Source organism: Protopterus annectens, chromosome 8.part0, assembly GCF_019279795.1.
Source record: "Protopterus annectens isolate FY-2018-M chromosome 8.part0, PAN1.0, whole genome shotgun sequence".
Lineage (NCBI taxonomy): Eukaryota > Metazoa > Chordata > Ceratodontiformes > Protopteridae > Protopterus > Protopterus annectens.
The window spans coordinates 466,460,784-466,477,581 of NC_056741.1; positions in this window are offsets into that span (position 1 = coordinate 466,460,784).

The following is a 16,798-nucleotide window of genomic DNA, read 5'->3' on the forward strand; positions in this document are numbered from 1 at the left end:
CTTGCTGTGGCAATGCCTCACAGCTGTACAGATTTGCACAGGTCATCCAGGGGCAGGGGCCATGGGTCAGGACATATACCCTATTGTGGTGTACGGGCAGGTGTGTAGCCACCCATGTATGTGTATGCAGCCAGGGATAGTGTGTGCACACAGCTTGGTGTCGGACACTGCACATTCAATGCTGCACATGCTTCATTCAGAGGCCATAGCACAGCCTTTGTTTGTGTTTGTCTACACTTGTCCTGCTGGCTGTTACTGTTGTTGGGTATGTGAACCTCCCTGACTGGCATGTGTGAGTCACTTACCTTGTGGGTGTCCCAGTATTGAAGGTGGTGCTGCAGGGCTGCCTATGTTGGATGCACATAGTACACTCCCTACACATGGTTGAGCACAGGTAGTGTCATGTTTGGCATCCCTTTTACTGTATGTGAGAGTCAGAGAGAGGTGTTATTCCCTGGGTCCCTCCTGTGTCAGTGTATGTGCTATGCGTTGCCTCTTTGCCAAGGCCAGGGCATATTGGGCACGCCTCCTTCTGCCTACTGGGGTAGGCTCAGGTTATTCCTCCTTTGAGTCACTCTGTGCCTGTGCAGGCCATGGCAATAGTGGGGGGCTGTGTGGCCCTGCCCCGTGCTGTTCCTGCTGCATCTGTTTCCACAGGATCATATTGTGTAGCATGGCACATACAAGGACAATTTGGGTACATGTAGCTGGTGAGTACTGCAAGACTCCACCGGATGTGTCCAGACACATGGAACCGTGACTTGAGCATCCCAAACACGTGCTCTACTATAATTCTGGTGTGTGCGTGTGCCTCATTATAAAGTTCTTGTTTGGGTGTGTGTGCATTTCTGATGGGTGTCATCAGCCACGGCTCCAGTGCATATCCAGCATCCCCCTCTAGGTGACCGTGAGGGATGTCCCCATTGGCAAATCTCTGGTACAGCTGCATCAGATGCCAGATGTGGGAATCGTGATAGCTTCCAGGGCAGCCAGCACACACATTCATTATTATGCCCTGGGCATCGCACATGACCTGGCAGTTGATGGAGGGGAAGCCTTTGCGGTTGATGTAGACCCTACCCCACTCTCTGGGTGGTGTTTTGATGCATATGTGCATGCAGTCTATAGCACCCAATAACTCACAGTATTCTGCTATTTGGTGGAACAGTTGCATAATGCCGGCCAACGCCTCACGGGTGTTGGGGAAATATACGTGCTCACCAGCATGCTGACATGGCATCCAGGAACTGGTGGAGTACCCTGGATGCTGATGCCTGTGAGATCCCCATCATATCCGCAGTTGGCCTTTGGAAGGTACCTGTAGGTAGTATTCTTAGGCCGTACACATACCTTGGTATCCACTGGGATGGGTTCCCCTCTGTTACTTCTGTGTGTCAGGCATGGCCGGCACAGCTCAACAATTTGCTGTAGGAAGTTCCTGTCCACCCTATAGTGCTCCACTATCTCCAGCTCATGTAGCCCCTGGTAGGTTACCCTGGGTCTGTACACTCTTCTCCATCTCCTCACTGTGGGTTGCTCGACAGCATTCACATCCTTACCACCCTCAGCCTCTTCCACAAGTTGTTGTATGATTAGCTATTGCAGCCCTTATCATTTTATTGTTTTGATTGTTAAAAGTTCCCCGCTTGTATACACCGGTGGTGTAGAGTGTGGGAAAAACCAGAGGGGAAGGTGACTGCATAGTTTATAGTAGTGTTCTGGGCTGGGCTGGTCTGCTGCCTGTGTAATTGGCTGATTCTGATACATTTCACCTGCCAGCTATGCTAGTTCTCCTAGATTACCTTCATACTACTGTTTTACCTTCCCATTGCCTTCCTGTTTAAGCCCAGGAGCGTGCCGCGCAAACACAGTGCTCAAATATGCACAGAGCTCCTATTTCCTGATTTAACTTTTTTTTTTCCTTTAAAACCCGGTGCGCTGCATGCACACCCGCTTAGCAATGTAAAAAGTGCTAGACAGACTTGGACACACCCCCTTGCTCAGCTGTGCTTAGCTAGGAGCAAACCTGAGCCACAGGGCACCAATCCGCTTACAGTATGCCTGTCACCCCCCCCCCATGATGTCAGCTGACTCCCAGGCTTGAACCAAGCTATTCCTACTCTTGCACTGTTGGGACCTGACTAGCATGCTGGGGAAAACTGGGATTCGCTATAATTCCCCTCATTTGCATAGGATTGCCTGCTAATGCATAGTTACATGTCTCACACTAAGCCTCCCCCCTTAGCAACCACTACTCACTGGCCATGTTGCCTTCTGGCTGCCATTGTCTTTCATGGCAGAATAGTGATTTTAGTTAGAATGCTTATTTTAAGTTTATTTTATTACCCCCCGATCCCGTTTGCGTGCTGCTGCCCTACACTTAAACAGCCGAGATCAGCTAAAAAAAATAAAAGTTGATTTTTTTTTAATTTTTTAAGCTGTTTGCAATGCCAATGGCCTTATACTTGGCCATTGGCATGCTTCCTGACTGATATGCAGCCTTTATTTGGGCTGTCACAGCTCCGTTTTGGATTTTGCAGAAATGTACTCGGTTACTAACCAAGTGCATTTCTACAAATTACACTAGTCCTGCACGACTGATTTCAAGCTTCCTGGACTGCAAATTCACCTCATTTGCATGGATTTCTCCTGCAAATGGGGTGATTTGCATACAGGGGCTTAGTCCGTGCAGGACTAGTGCAGGAGTGCTCATGCACGCCCCTGCAGGCTGCTCCTGGATCGCACGGCAGACATATTGCCTGCTAGAGCTCCTGCACTAATCCTGCACTCCATGCAAGGCATGCAGAATCTGGGGGATAGTGTAGGCATTAATGAATCTTGCCTTAGTAGACAATATGCAGTCAAATAAACAGCTATATGTATATTTATATACATATAGATATATATATACATTATGTTTATTATGATCAACTCTGTAAAACAGTTTAATTTGTTATTGTACTCTGTAGCTATCTAACAATATAATAAAAAGTGAAAAGGGTATTCTTTTCTACTGTTTTAATTTAAGAAAATATAAGTACAAACATGGAATGCAACTATCAGACTAGCCTCTGATAATTGCTTTTCATAATGATTATATATTTCATAAAGTTAATGTTTGTTTTTGTCTAAACATTACTACTGTGCATTTTCTCAAACCTGTTTGACCAGACTGTAGATGCTGTCTGAACTGCCAACCTCTCAACCTTTAAGAGCAAGAAATCAGGGAAAGCCAAAAATAAAGGAAGGACAAAGGCCCAAAATCATAAACAGATTTTGAACATTTCTCTTATAAACTTAGAAAACTGCTAGGATAACACGTGTTGTGTTAGCATTCATTTTCTGAAACATATGAAGTCTGAAACTCAAATGTATGTCATTATTTAGTGACTTCAATCTTCAATTAATCTGGAGATTCTTCAAAAGTCTGGACAATTGAGAGGTATATACTATATTTTTGACACTCAGGAGTATAGAAGCTCTGAAGGTCATGGGAGTTAGGGAGCGATCATGAAATTTAGGGGTCAGCCAGGGAGAGTGGAGGTATAGGTAAGGGAGCAAGGAGTCCAGCTGAGAACTGGGTCAGAGTTTTAGGGTTAGAGTTTAAGCCTTATCTGGAACATGACCAAACACCAGTTAGATGATGTTATGATCATTGATAAACTAGATAGGATATTAAATTCTCCATTGCCTGTTTCAAATGAATTGAAAATTGTGTTAAGCATTTACACAAAGTAAAGTATCAGAAAACAAACTGATAATGGTCAGTTTTCCTCCATGGGGGGACAAACATAAAGACAGCTCCACAATTTTAATTGATTAACATGCTACTAAAAAGGGTAAGCACTATTTTCCAAATATAACTTGCAACTTGTACGGGGTTTGCAAGTTGTTCATAACTGCAGAGCAAGCAGCATGACACAATCAGGAAGACGAAGGGAACAAACTTTACATATGGCTCACCAAAAGATGCTGCTGTTTGTACACTCTGTTCCCATATCTAAATGTAGTGTTTTTGCAGCAGTTCTAGATGGGGACAGTCTAGTAGCTTGTTCTTTCAAAACTGCATTAAGATGCCTCCTACTGGACAGAAAATTTGAACAAAAACAGGAACTCCATTTTCATCTTTATTTGTCATAACCAGACTTTGTCAGTTTCGCTATTTCTCTGAGTGAGGAACTTAGTGTACATGTCCTCTTTAGTTGAGATGTTTACTGAAGCTTTTGCTTCTACTTATTCACTGCTTATAGATTTGATAAACAGAAGCATCAAGCTTCAAACCCATGTCATTCTCTTGTATGAGAAGTTTCACTGACAAAGTATACACAACCATGTGCTACAGAATATTTTCTAAAATGCTGCTGTGTCTTTCCTATTGACCGATTGGTGTGTAGCACAGAAAGGCATATGATCCCCTGTAGGTCAGCAGTTATTCCTAAAAATGATGTCAATCATTTTTATAGAAACTTACATCCTAGAATAACAACATAATCAGTTTAATGGCCTTACCCTATTTTTAACATGAGATGTTTGGTTAGATGTGTATACTGAATAATTGTCATTCAATGCTAAATATTCCAAACTGTATTTGGCTGTGAAAATAATGAATAACTACTTATCTTTGGCATAATGGTTAAGGTCTTCACTTCAGAGACACAATGTTCATGGTTTGATTCTAACCTTGGATTATTGACTACGCTTAAAATGACACTTCAAGGCAGTTAGCCTCGTATTCACCTATGAACCTAATAAAACAGTTGTGCTCTTGATGTAGTAGGAAAGTGAAAAAGTCACAACAGATAAATCACTGAATTCAAATAAAATACATCTCACATTTATAAAGGAGTAAAGTGAGACTTTTAAAAAATACCATATGCAATATTTAAAGAAATTATAGTGGCATACACTCAATAAATCTAATAGCTGAATCCAAGATAGAATAGTATGTAGAAGGCAAGCTTTTGACAAACAAACCCATCCCTATTCCTCTACTCAGTTTCATACAGACTCTGAGTCCTACATACAAGGAGATCACTGACCTCATCTTGATGGGACTGCTGCATATCCACAAGTCAAGGTCCGCTCGAGTAACCCGCATGCTCGGCCTCAACCTGGTCTGTGACATCAACAAGACTTGTTGGCGGGACAGATTTATGTCCCAGAAAACTCCCCCATCTATGGAATAGACTCCCTCGCCACATCAAGCAGAGTACCTCTTTACCCGTTTTTAAGTGCAACCTGGATAACTGGATGGGAAACAGAAAATATACCCCTGGGATTCCACCCGTGTCCCTGCTGGACAGGGGCATCAGATGCTGATTTGTCTAAACATGGGCTGAACTCTTGGCTAGGCTTATAAGGGCCTCAAGGTCAATAGCTTAGTAACCTCCTATGATCCTATGATTAAGTTAAATGGATGTTATGGGACAGCAATTAAATGTGACTCACCTGGACTTCAGCATTTAAAATTGCCATATGTAAAGTACCTGCAAATAATTCAGTAGTTAGAAAATCAACAAAGAATGATTAAATTGCTTAGAAAGCCGATGATGCAAAATGTTTATATTGACTATGGTTGTAATTATTGACAGGGAGATGGCCAATAAAGGACTGGTGCTAAAATGTCAAAGATGGCATCACAGAGAGGTGGAAGATAATCAAAAACATGAAACAGGGTACACATGTCTTTTTCACAGATTAATCAAAAACATGAAATAGGGTACACATACCAGCAGGAAGGCATACAGCTCGGTTATAAATGACTTCTCTCATGTTAACTCTTCAAGACTTTCTGTACTATAGACAAAAGACATGCCACACTGCTCACTGACATTTGAAAGCATAACCTCATAATGACTTATGATGGTCTTCCAGTCCACAGACCAAATAAATATGGGTTCCTTTAATTCAAATGTTTTGAAGTTTCACTCAAGTTTGATTGTCACATATTGCATATTCTACACATATGCTGAACAGCATATCTTACCTTCCCTTGATGAAGGGTTGAGTGCATGGGTTACAGAAGTGCTCACAGCACTCAGTATGGAGTACATCTCATATCTGAGTTCTAAAACTCATTGGTGCAACATGAAGAAGCCAATTGTATATGCTGACAATGACATTTTAAAGTATATATTCTTAATTATTAGAGAAAGTCTACAGTACACAAACAATATATGATTAACAGGATTCCACTGTGTTTTGCGTTTCCATTTTTAAGCTTGTCCATTTTTTAAAAATTGAATAAAAGGTTGAGTGAGACATTGGACTGAATAAAATGAATGACCATTTCTTGGCAAAAAAGTTATGATTCAGTGCAAAACAATGTATACAATTTGTCTAAAATTAAGTATGAAGTACTCCCCACCAAAGGCTGACTTGGTCACCAAGTAGAAAAGAGAGACTTATCCTATGGAGTTTTTCCCTAGTATAGACAGGAACATGAAAGCACTGTTTTGTTATAAGAACTATTAAGGCTTTGTTCTTCAAGCAGACCTTTGAAGCTTGCTATATAGACAACAACACTTAAATATTGAAATGTTAATATGATTTAATTATTTATTATGCTGTTTAATGGCATTTGTAGAATGGTATGTTGATGTCATTTGCAACTCATGATAAAACCTTTTATATAAAGTTTGTTTGAAAGTATACAGGTGGCCAAAAAGCAAGACAAAAGGATGCAGAAAGGACAACAGAATGTGTATTTATGGGAAAGTATCACAAGCAGAAGAAAGGCTACATTAGACAGTGCCACGCTACGTATGCAACATCTGATTTCTGCAGCACTGCATTCAGTTCGGCAGAAGCTAGAGCATAGCTCTGGAAGACGAAAGAGAGTCGACACAGTCCAATAAATGGCTACAAAATAGCTGAAAAAGTCATATCAAATAAACAATCTTCAGAAAGGCATCAAACAACAGATGAGGAGACCAGAAAATCCAGTCAGGGAAGTATGGTGAGCAGATGAACCTCTTTTCAATAAGTAGGGCATATTCTTTTTCTGTAGGCTACGTCTAGGGGTATACTTGTCATATACAATGATATTTTGAATCTGATATTCTTCCTCAGTCACATCTGAAAATGGACATTTTGTTACTTGTACCCAGACAGATAACCATGCAAACAAAAACATAAATAACTAAATAAGATAGTGGCATACATAGTGATAGATGCTCCGGGTAACGTTTTAGTCAGGATAGGGCATTAGCCTGTAACATGCAGCCCTGACTGTTTTTATATATACATAGAATTTTTCTTTAGCATTATTGCTAGCAGTGCACGCAGGCACCAAGTAATTGACAATACATTTGAAGATGGTCTGAAGAAGCTGTATTGTGCAAGCGCTTACCTACTGTGTACACTTATTAAACCTGATTCTTTTGGATATTATATGTATTGCTTTATTTGAACTGAGCTGTTTTCATTTGGGAAGAACTGCATGGTTGTTGCTGCTGTTATCATTTATATTGTTGCAATACATTTGAAGATGCCAAGGGTGAGCTCTTCATTTTTTTATGGTGAATATGACCAATCATGAAAACGTCAGTTCGAACAAAAGACTGCAGAGTTCAGTCAAATGGGACAGACTGCAGATGGAAACATCAGCAGATACAACACACTCATCATGTAGTGTTACATAGAAGCATTAGTACTGATGTCATGTTTGTTTCTTTACTGTATTGTGAGTTTCAGGTTATATTGCCTGCAAAGTATATTTAAATAATCATTTTGTTTATGATGGGGATTAAAAGTAAATACCAGGAGATTCAGCTTTCCCTGTAAGACAAGGCAGAAACTGGCATTCATGAATGTGGTCTGTGTCTACCAAAATAGGTTAAAATTTGTCAGTGTCACATGATGAAAGACAGAACCTTCTTGTCATAACTGGAATATATTAAAACATGTTATTTCATTCATTTTGGGATATGCGCATCCAACGTCTGGTGGCTTCCTTCTTTGCATTTGCAGTACCTCTTTGTCTGATGCCTGATAATTGTTTTAAACATCTAGCTCATCCAGTACCTAGGATTATTGAATACCCAGCACATCAGTCCCTATAACACTATCACTGTGGACGGATTACTGAATAACCAGCACATCAGTCCCTATAACACTATCACTGTGGATGGATTATTGAATACCCAGCACATCAGTCCCTATAACACTATCACTGTGGACGGATTACTGAATAACCAGCACATCAGTCCCGATAACACTATCTCTGTGGATGGATTACTGAATGCCCAGTATATTAGGCCCTATAACACTATCACTGCAGACAGATTACTGAATACCCAGCACATCAGTCCTTATAACACTATCACTATGGACAGATTACTGAATACCCAGCACATCAGTCCCTATAACACTATCACTGTGGATGTATTCCTGTATACCCAGCACATCAGGCACTATAAAACTATCACTTTGGATGGATTACTGAATACCCAGCACATCACTCCCTATAACACTATCACTGTGGACGGAATACCCAGCACATCAGTCCCTATAACAGTATCACTGTGTATGGATTACTGAATACCCAGTACATCAGTCCCTATAACATTATCACTGTGGATGGATTACCGAATACCCAACACATCAGACACTATAACACTATAACTGTGGATGGATTACTGAATACCCAGCACATCAGTCCCTATAACACTATCACTGTGGATGGATTACTGAATACCCAGCACATCAGTCCCTATAACACTATCACTGTGGAAGGATTACTGAATACCTAGTACATCAGGCACTATAACACTATCACTGTGGATGGATTACTGAATACCCAGCACATCACTCCCTATAACACTATCACTGTGGATGGATTAGTGAATACCCAGCACATCACTCCCTATAACACTATCACTGTGGATGGATTACTGAATACCCAGCACATCAGTCCCTATAACACTATCACTGCAGACGAATTACTAAATACCCAGCACATCAGTCCCTATAACACTATCACTGTGGAATGATTACTGAATACCCAGTGCATCAGTCCCTATGACACTATCACTGCAGACGAATTACTAAATACCCAGCACATCAGTCCCTATAACACTATCACTGTGGATGGATTACTGAATACCCAGCACATCAGTCCCTATAACACTATCACTGTTTACGATTACTGAATACCCAGCACATCGGTCCCTATAACACTATCACTGTGGATGGATTACTGAATACCCAGCACATCAGTCCCTATAACACTATCACTGTGGATGTATTACTGAATACCCAGTGCATCAGTCCCTATGACACTATCACTGCAGACGAATTACTAAATACCCAGCACATCAGTCCCTATAACACTATCACTGTGGATGGATTACTGAATACCCAGCACATCAGTCCCTATAACACTATCACTGTTTACGATTACTGAATACCCAGCACATCGGTCCCTATAACACTATCACTGTGGATGGATTACTGAATACCCAGCACATCAGTCCCTATAACACTATCACTGTGGATGTATTACTGAATACCCAGTGCATCAGTCCCTATGACACTATCACTGCAGACGAATTACTAAATACCCAGCACATCAGTCCCTATAACACTATCACTGTGTATGGATTACTGAATACCCAGCACATCAATCCCTATAACACTATCACTGTGGAAGGATTACTGAATACCCAGCACATCAGCCACTATAACACTATCATTGTGGATGGATTACTGAATACCAAGCAGATCAGTTCCTATAACACTATCACTGCAGATGGATTACTGAATACCCAGCACATCAGTCCCTATAACACTATCACTGTGGATGGATTACAGAATACCCAGCACATCAGTCCCTATAACACTATCACTGTGGACAGATTACTGAATACCCAGGACATCAGTCCCTATAACACTATCACTGTGGATGGATTACAGAATACCCAGCACATCAGTCCCTATAACACTATCACTGTGGACAGATTACTGAATACCCAGCACATCAGTCCCTATAACACTATCACTGTGGATGGATTACTGAATACCCAGCACATCGGTCCCTATAACACTATCACTGTGGATGGATTACTGAATACCCAGCACATCAGTCCCTATAACACTATCACTGTGGATGGATTACTGAATACCCAGCACATCAGTCCCTATAACACTATCACTGTGGATGGATTACTGAATACCCAGCACATCAGGCACTATAACACTATCACTGTGGACAGATTACTGAATACCCAGCACATCAGTCCCTATAACACTATCACTGTGGATGGATTACTGAATACCCAGCACATCGGTCCCTATAACACTATCACTGCAGACGAATTACTAAATACCCAGCACATCAGTCCCTATAACACTATCACTGTGGATGGATTATTGAATACCCAGCACATCAGTCCCTATAACACTATCACTGTGGATGTATTACAGAATACCCAGCACATCAGTCCTTATAACACTATCACTGTGGACAGATTACTGAATACCCAGCACATCAGTCCCTATAACACTATCACTGTGGATGGATTACAGAATACCCAGCACATCAGTCCTTATAACACTATCACTGTGGACAGATTACTGAATACCCAGCACATCACTCCCTATAACACTATCACTGTGGACGGATTACTGAATACCCAGCACATCAGTCCCTATAACACTATCACTGTTTACGATTACTGAATACCCAGCACATCGGTCCCTATAACACTATCACTGTGGATGGATTACTGAATACCCAGCACATCAGTCCCTATAACACTATCACTGTGGATGTATTACTGAATACCCAGTGCATCAGTCCCTATGACACTATCACTGCAGACGAATTACTAAATACCCAGCACATCAGTCCCTATAACACTATCACTGTGGATGGATTACTGAATACCCAGCACATCAGTCCCTATAACACTATCACTGTTTACGATTACTGAATACCCAGCACATCGGTCCCTATAACACTATCACTGTGGATGGATTACTGAATACCCAGCACATCAGTCCCTATAACACTATCACTGTGGATGTATTACTGAATACCCAGTGCATCAGTCCCTATGACACTATCACTGCAGACGAATTACTAAATACCCAGCACATCAGTCCCTATAACACTATCACTGTGTATGGATTACTGAATACCCAGCACATCAATCCCTATAACACTATCACTGTGGAAGGATTACTGAATACCCAGCACATCAGGTACTATAACACTATCATTGTGGACGGATTACTGAATACCCGGCAGATCAGTCCCTATAACACTATCACTGCAGATGGATTACTGAATACCCAGCACATCAGTCCCTATAACACTATCACTGTGGATGGATTACAGAATACCCAGCACATCAGTCCCTATAACACTATCACTGTGGACAGATTACTGAATACCCAGGACATCAGTCCCTATAACACTATCACTGTGGATGGATTACAGAATACCCAGCACATCAGTCCCTATAACACTATCACTGTGGACAGATTACTGAATACCCAGCACATCAGTCCCTATAACACTATCACTGTGGATGGATTACTGAATACCCAGCACATCGGTCCCTATAACACTATCACTGTGGACGGATTACTGAATACCCAGCACATCAGTCCCTATAACACTATCACTGTGGATGGATTACTGAATACCCAGCACATCAGTCCCTATAACACTATCACTGTGGATGGATTACTGAATACCCAGCACATCAGGCACTATAACACTATCACTGTGGACAGATTACTGAATACCCAGCACATCAGTCCCTATAACACTATCACTGTGGATGGATTACTGAATACCCAGCACATCGGTCCCTATAACACTATCACTGCAGACGAATTACTAAATACCCAGCACATCAGTCCCTATAACACTATCACTGTGGATGGATTATTGAATACCCAGCACATCAGTCCCTATAACACTATCACTGTGGATGTATTACAGAATACCCAGCACATCAGTCCTTATAACACTATCACTGTGGACAGATTACTGAATACCCAGCACATCAGTCCCTATAACACTATCACTGTGGATGGATTACAGAATACCCAGCACATCAGTCCTTATAACACTATCACTGTGGACAGATTACTGAATACCCAGCACATAACTCCCTATAACACTATCACTGTGGACGGATTACTGAATACCCAGCACATCAGTCCCTATAACACTATCACTGTGGATGGATTACAGAATACCCAGCACATCAGTCCTTATAACACTATCACTGTGGACAGATTACTGAATACCCAGCACATCACTCCCTATAACACTATCACTGTGGACAGATTACTGAATACCCAGCACATCAGTCCCTATAACACTATCACTGTGGACGGATTACTGAATACCCACCACATCAGTCCCTATAACACTATCACTGTGGACTGATTACTGAATACCCAGCACATCAATCCCTATAACACTATCACTGTGGACGGATTACTGAACAGATGACAAAAAACACTCAGAGCAGCCCATGGTACCTGATAAGATTCAGTAGCTCAGGTAGCAGGACTGACATATTTATACATTACCACCATACAACCAAATCTTTACTTTTTTCATTTTTGTTTTGTAAACAAGAAATATCTTTACTGAACTACTACTTATTATATAGGCAATCATATATTTATATAAATGAAAGCAAACCATATTGACATATTTTCAGTTGTAGACATTATACATTTCAGTTGCAGACATTATACATTACACATAATCTTTGAAATAGTCATTGTCAAGCGAATATTACATAGCTCATTTATTTCCTGCTTTAAACCTCATTTCTCCTCCAGAACATTACTCTGGATGTATTTTTCCCACAATTCTCATTTTTCCTATGTAATTTGCTCCTACCCTTTTCTAAAGATCACACTTCCAGTTCTTTTATCTCTAATGCTATATTCAGTACTTCTAGTATGGTTGATTTAGACTTTGATTTCCATTTCCACAGTGATAGTGTTATAGTGCCTGATGTGCTGGGTATTCAGTAATCCATCCACAGTCAGGGGCACAGGAAAATAATTTTCTTGGGTGGCGAAAGCCAGGGTACCTTTTTGGCTAGGCTTGTATAGGCCCTAGGGTCAATAGCCTAGTACCTACCTATGAACCTATTTTCTTGTAATTGCTTTCTTTTTTGGCAGCCACTAGAATTAAACTTAACAAGGCTTTATTATATCTAGGCAATTCCAATTATGTATTACAGCTCAAAAAATGATTTCCTTAGTAAAACCAATTTGATCACCCAGTGTTTCTAACAGAGTAGCCTGCAGAGAAGTCTGCCAACTCATTACACTCCCAAAAAATATGCTCCCAATAATCTCTTACCTCTCCATCACACTCCCAGCATTTGTAATCTACTTGAGGAAAAATTCTTTAGAATCTGCTTCAGTATAAAACTACCTAAACAAACACTTCCAAGCAAAAATGTTAAATCTTCTAGACTTTGTTGCATATTTGGGAGCCATACATACATCCTCCCATTGTTTCTTTGTGAACTGGTTATCCAGTCACTCTTCCCAATCCTTTCTAACCCCCTCTGATTGATTCCTATCATGCAATATTTATATGCCCTACGAATTATCCCTTTTTTAAATAGCAGCTTCTATTCTATATTCTGCTAAAAACTCTACCAGTGCTGGCTTTTCACTTAGGATCCACCTATTCCTTTCTCCTCACCTGTACACTGATATCAATCCTTGATAGAGAAGGCAATCTCTAGCCTGCATTCAAGGGAGCCCGCAGGATTTTTTCCAGGGGGGTGCAAACCCAGAGCCCCACCCACATAGCTCTCCCCACCCCCTGCCAACACAGCCCCGCCCAAGTCCACCCCAAGCCCCACCCACACATCCATTCCAGTGTCCCATTACTTGGCTATTTCTCCCCATTTGCCGTAGACACTGTTCAAATCTGTGGGCATACTGTTTTATGCTTTAGTTCTACAATGATTACAGGCAGTTGGATTTAATTTAAAACTTTTATTTCAAACATTATAGCCCAAACACTGAGACATTTACTAAACCTAAACAAAGCAATAGTCTTACAATGAAAACAGACTTGGCATTAAAGCTTCTCTACTTTTGAAACTCACATTCAATGAAACAGCATTGAAATCCATATTCAAAGAAAATGCATCTGGCCAGTGGCAGGTTATTTACCTTTGAACTGTTTTCAAGCAATAGGCTCTTTGCACACTGTTAGGGCCATGCAAGAGTTTTGATTTACCTGATTGTATTAATTATAATTTACAATTGAATTATATCCCTTGTATTATACAGCAACACTTGTTTGAGTGTCTCTGCCAGTAAAAGTAATCTGAATAATTCCACATTAAAGATATATGAAACTAATGAAGATGTTGCTAGAAAACAACTGTATATTTCAGTGTTTCATCTACAAATTCAGTGCCTGCTGCAGTCAAAGAATAAATTGCCTATGTTAAATTAAAAAATGGTAAGCTGGTATATTGCAATAGAAAATGGATGGCAAGCTGAAAAACAGGTTCATAGTTATTAGGCATCTCATCCAAAGGAGGACATCCTCAGGACTGCAGCATACGAATGTACATGCTGTAGGAATAGAACCTCAAGCCTCTACATTAAGATGCAAGTATTCTACTTGTGGTGCTACTAACATAGCTTTAAAACTTTATACCACAGTAGAGATACCATTTGCTAAACAAAACAGTTGCACATTGTAAATAGACTTGGCATGAGAAGCAGTAAACTTCACTTCCCTTAAAACTCACAGTTCCTTGAAAATGCACTTGAAAATAAATTCCACCTGCTAACTCTAGCTTGGGCATTTCACTTTCTCTCTCCCTCACAAACATACCATACCCCTCAAGGCCTCAACCTTAGTGCAAGAAATCTGGACAAAGCCTAAAATAAATAGGGACAGATTATAAATATGGCTCTCAAACTTAGAAAATTGCAAGAGTAACAGGATTTGTGTTAGTATGCATTTTTCTAAATAATATGACATCTAAAACTGAAATCTCATTATTTAGCAACTTCAATCCTTTTAGGAGGAATATGGGGCAAAATCTGGACATTCTGGAAAAAACCTGGGCAGCTGAGGGGTATGCTACCTCCCTCATACACACACACACACACACACACACACACACACACACACACACACACACACACACACACACACAAAATAATTCTGGTCAGACTTGAATTAGTTCTGGGAAGGTTGCACTGAACAGCACCGTGCTTGATCTGAAGTGGGTGAAATCCTGGTAGCCAGTGATAATAACTGATCTGCAGCTCAGCAATGTGGAGCATTAAAGCATTTTTAGCAGAGCATTGTTTCATCACTACCTATTGTGTTTGCACGTAAGCTGTAGTTATTTCAAACATTTGCCTTTCTTGATTACTACAGAGTACATTTACCCACCAGAGCTATTGTATTTTGACTTCAGTGTGGAGCTTACCTAGTTGTTGCAGGGCTTGGCTTTTAAGTAAGGTAGCAATGCTTATTTACCATATACCATTAAAGCCACCCAACTAAGTGTACTAACACACAGACACTGCTATAAGACACTGGTCTCCAATAAAATGTAATGAGCTTCTGAAAATACTGTAATCCTGTCCTTTTATTACAAATACTGTCATATGCATTTCAATACCCAAGACTTATACATTATCTAGTTATGTAAATATTCTCTGCATGGCAACAACGAAAAGGCTTTCAATGCTGGTAATTCTTTAACAATATGCTTACTAAAGCTTACTTGCATCTTACAATCTCCGACAAGCTTACCTGATGTTCATTAAACCATGGCTACTTAAACAGAGCAACAGGGCACTGTGACAGCATGCAGTTCCTGAATAATAAGAAGCTTAAATCAACAGTATAAAAATCTGATAGAAAACCAGAACATTCTGCAAAATCAAGGACAGATGAAAAGCCACGGTCGATTTGTGATCTACCTTGGATGGGGAATGCTCTGCACACTTACACTCGCGTAACTGCTCCTTGCCTTCCTTGGACACATCCAGAGCCACTACAATGGAGGGTGGGGTGAAATAAGTATGTCATAATTTGAAATGTCTCTGGCTGACAGTGATGGCTCTAACACTCATACCTCTCAACATCAAGGCAGCAACAAGCGTAAAGGACTGCCACCAGTTCCGTAGTAAGAAAACAGTTTATTCCAAATATTCCAAACCACAAAACACGATTTCATTTCATTTATGAAATACGTGTTTGAATATTTGGAATAAACTGTTTTCTACTCTGAACTGGTGGCAGTCCTTACGCTGTGATGTTTTGAAGTTATATAGCAGTGACTGTCTTTTGACTCATACCTCTCAACTTCAGAGCAAGAAATCTGGACAAAGCCATACATAGAACTAGAAGTGGGACACAGGCCCAAAAATAAGGCCAGATTTTAAATACTGCATTATTAACTTAGATAATAGAACAGTAGTAGATCTTGCATTAGTAAATTTTCTGAAGGGTATAAAATCTGAAACTCAAATGTCTGCCATTATTTTCTAACTTCAATCTTTAATAACTTGCCACTAATTAGTCAGAAAACCACAAGTTTATGAAAACGGACCAAAATGTGATGCAAAAATACCTGTCAAAAAAGGGACACCTTTTTAGTATTAACATTGTTAACTTGAGCAGCTAACAAAATAAGAGCATCTACATGCATTTCTGAAATAAAAGTAATCTATAACTCTGATCATTAGTTATATACAATTGTAAACCCTCCACATTCTTCCAAAATTGCCATTTTGGAGGAGGGATTATTAGGGGAGAGCAACT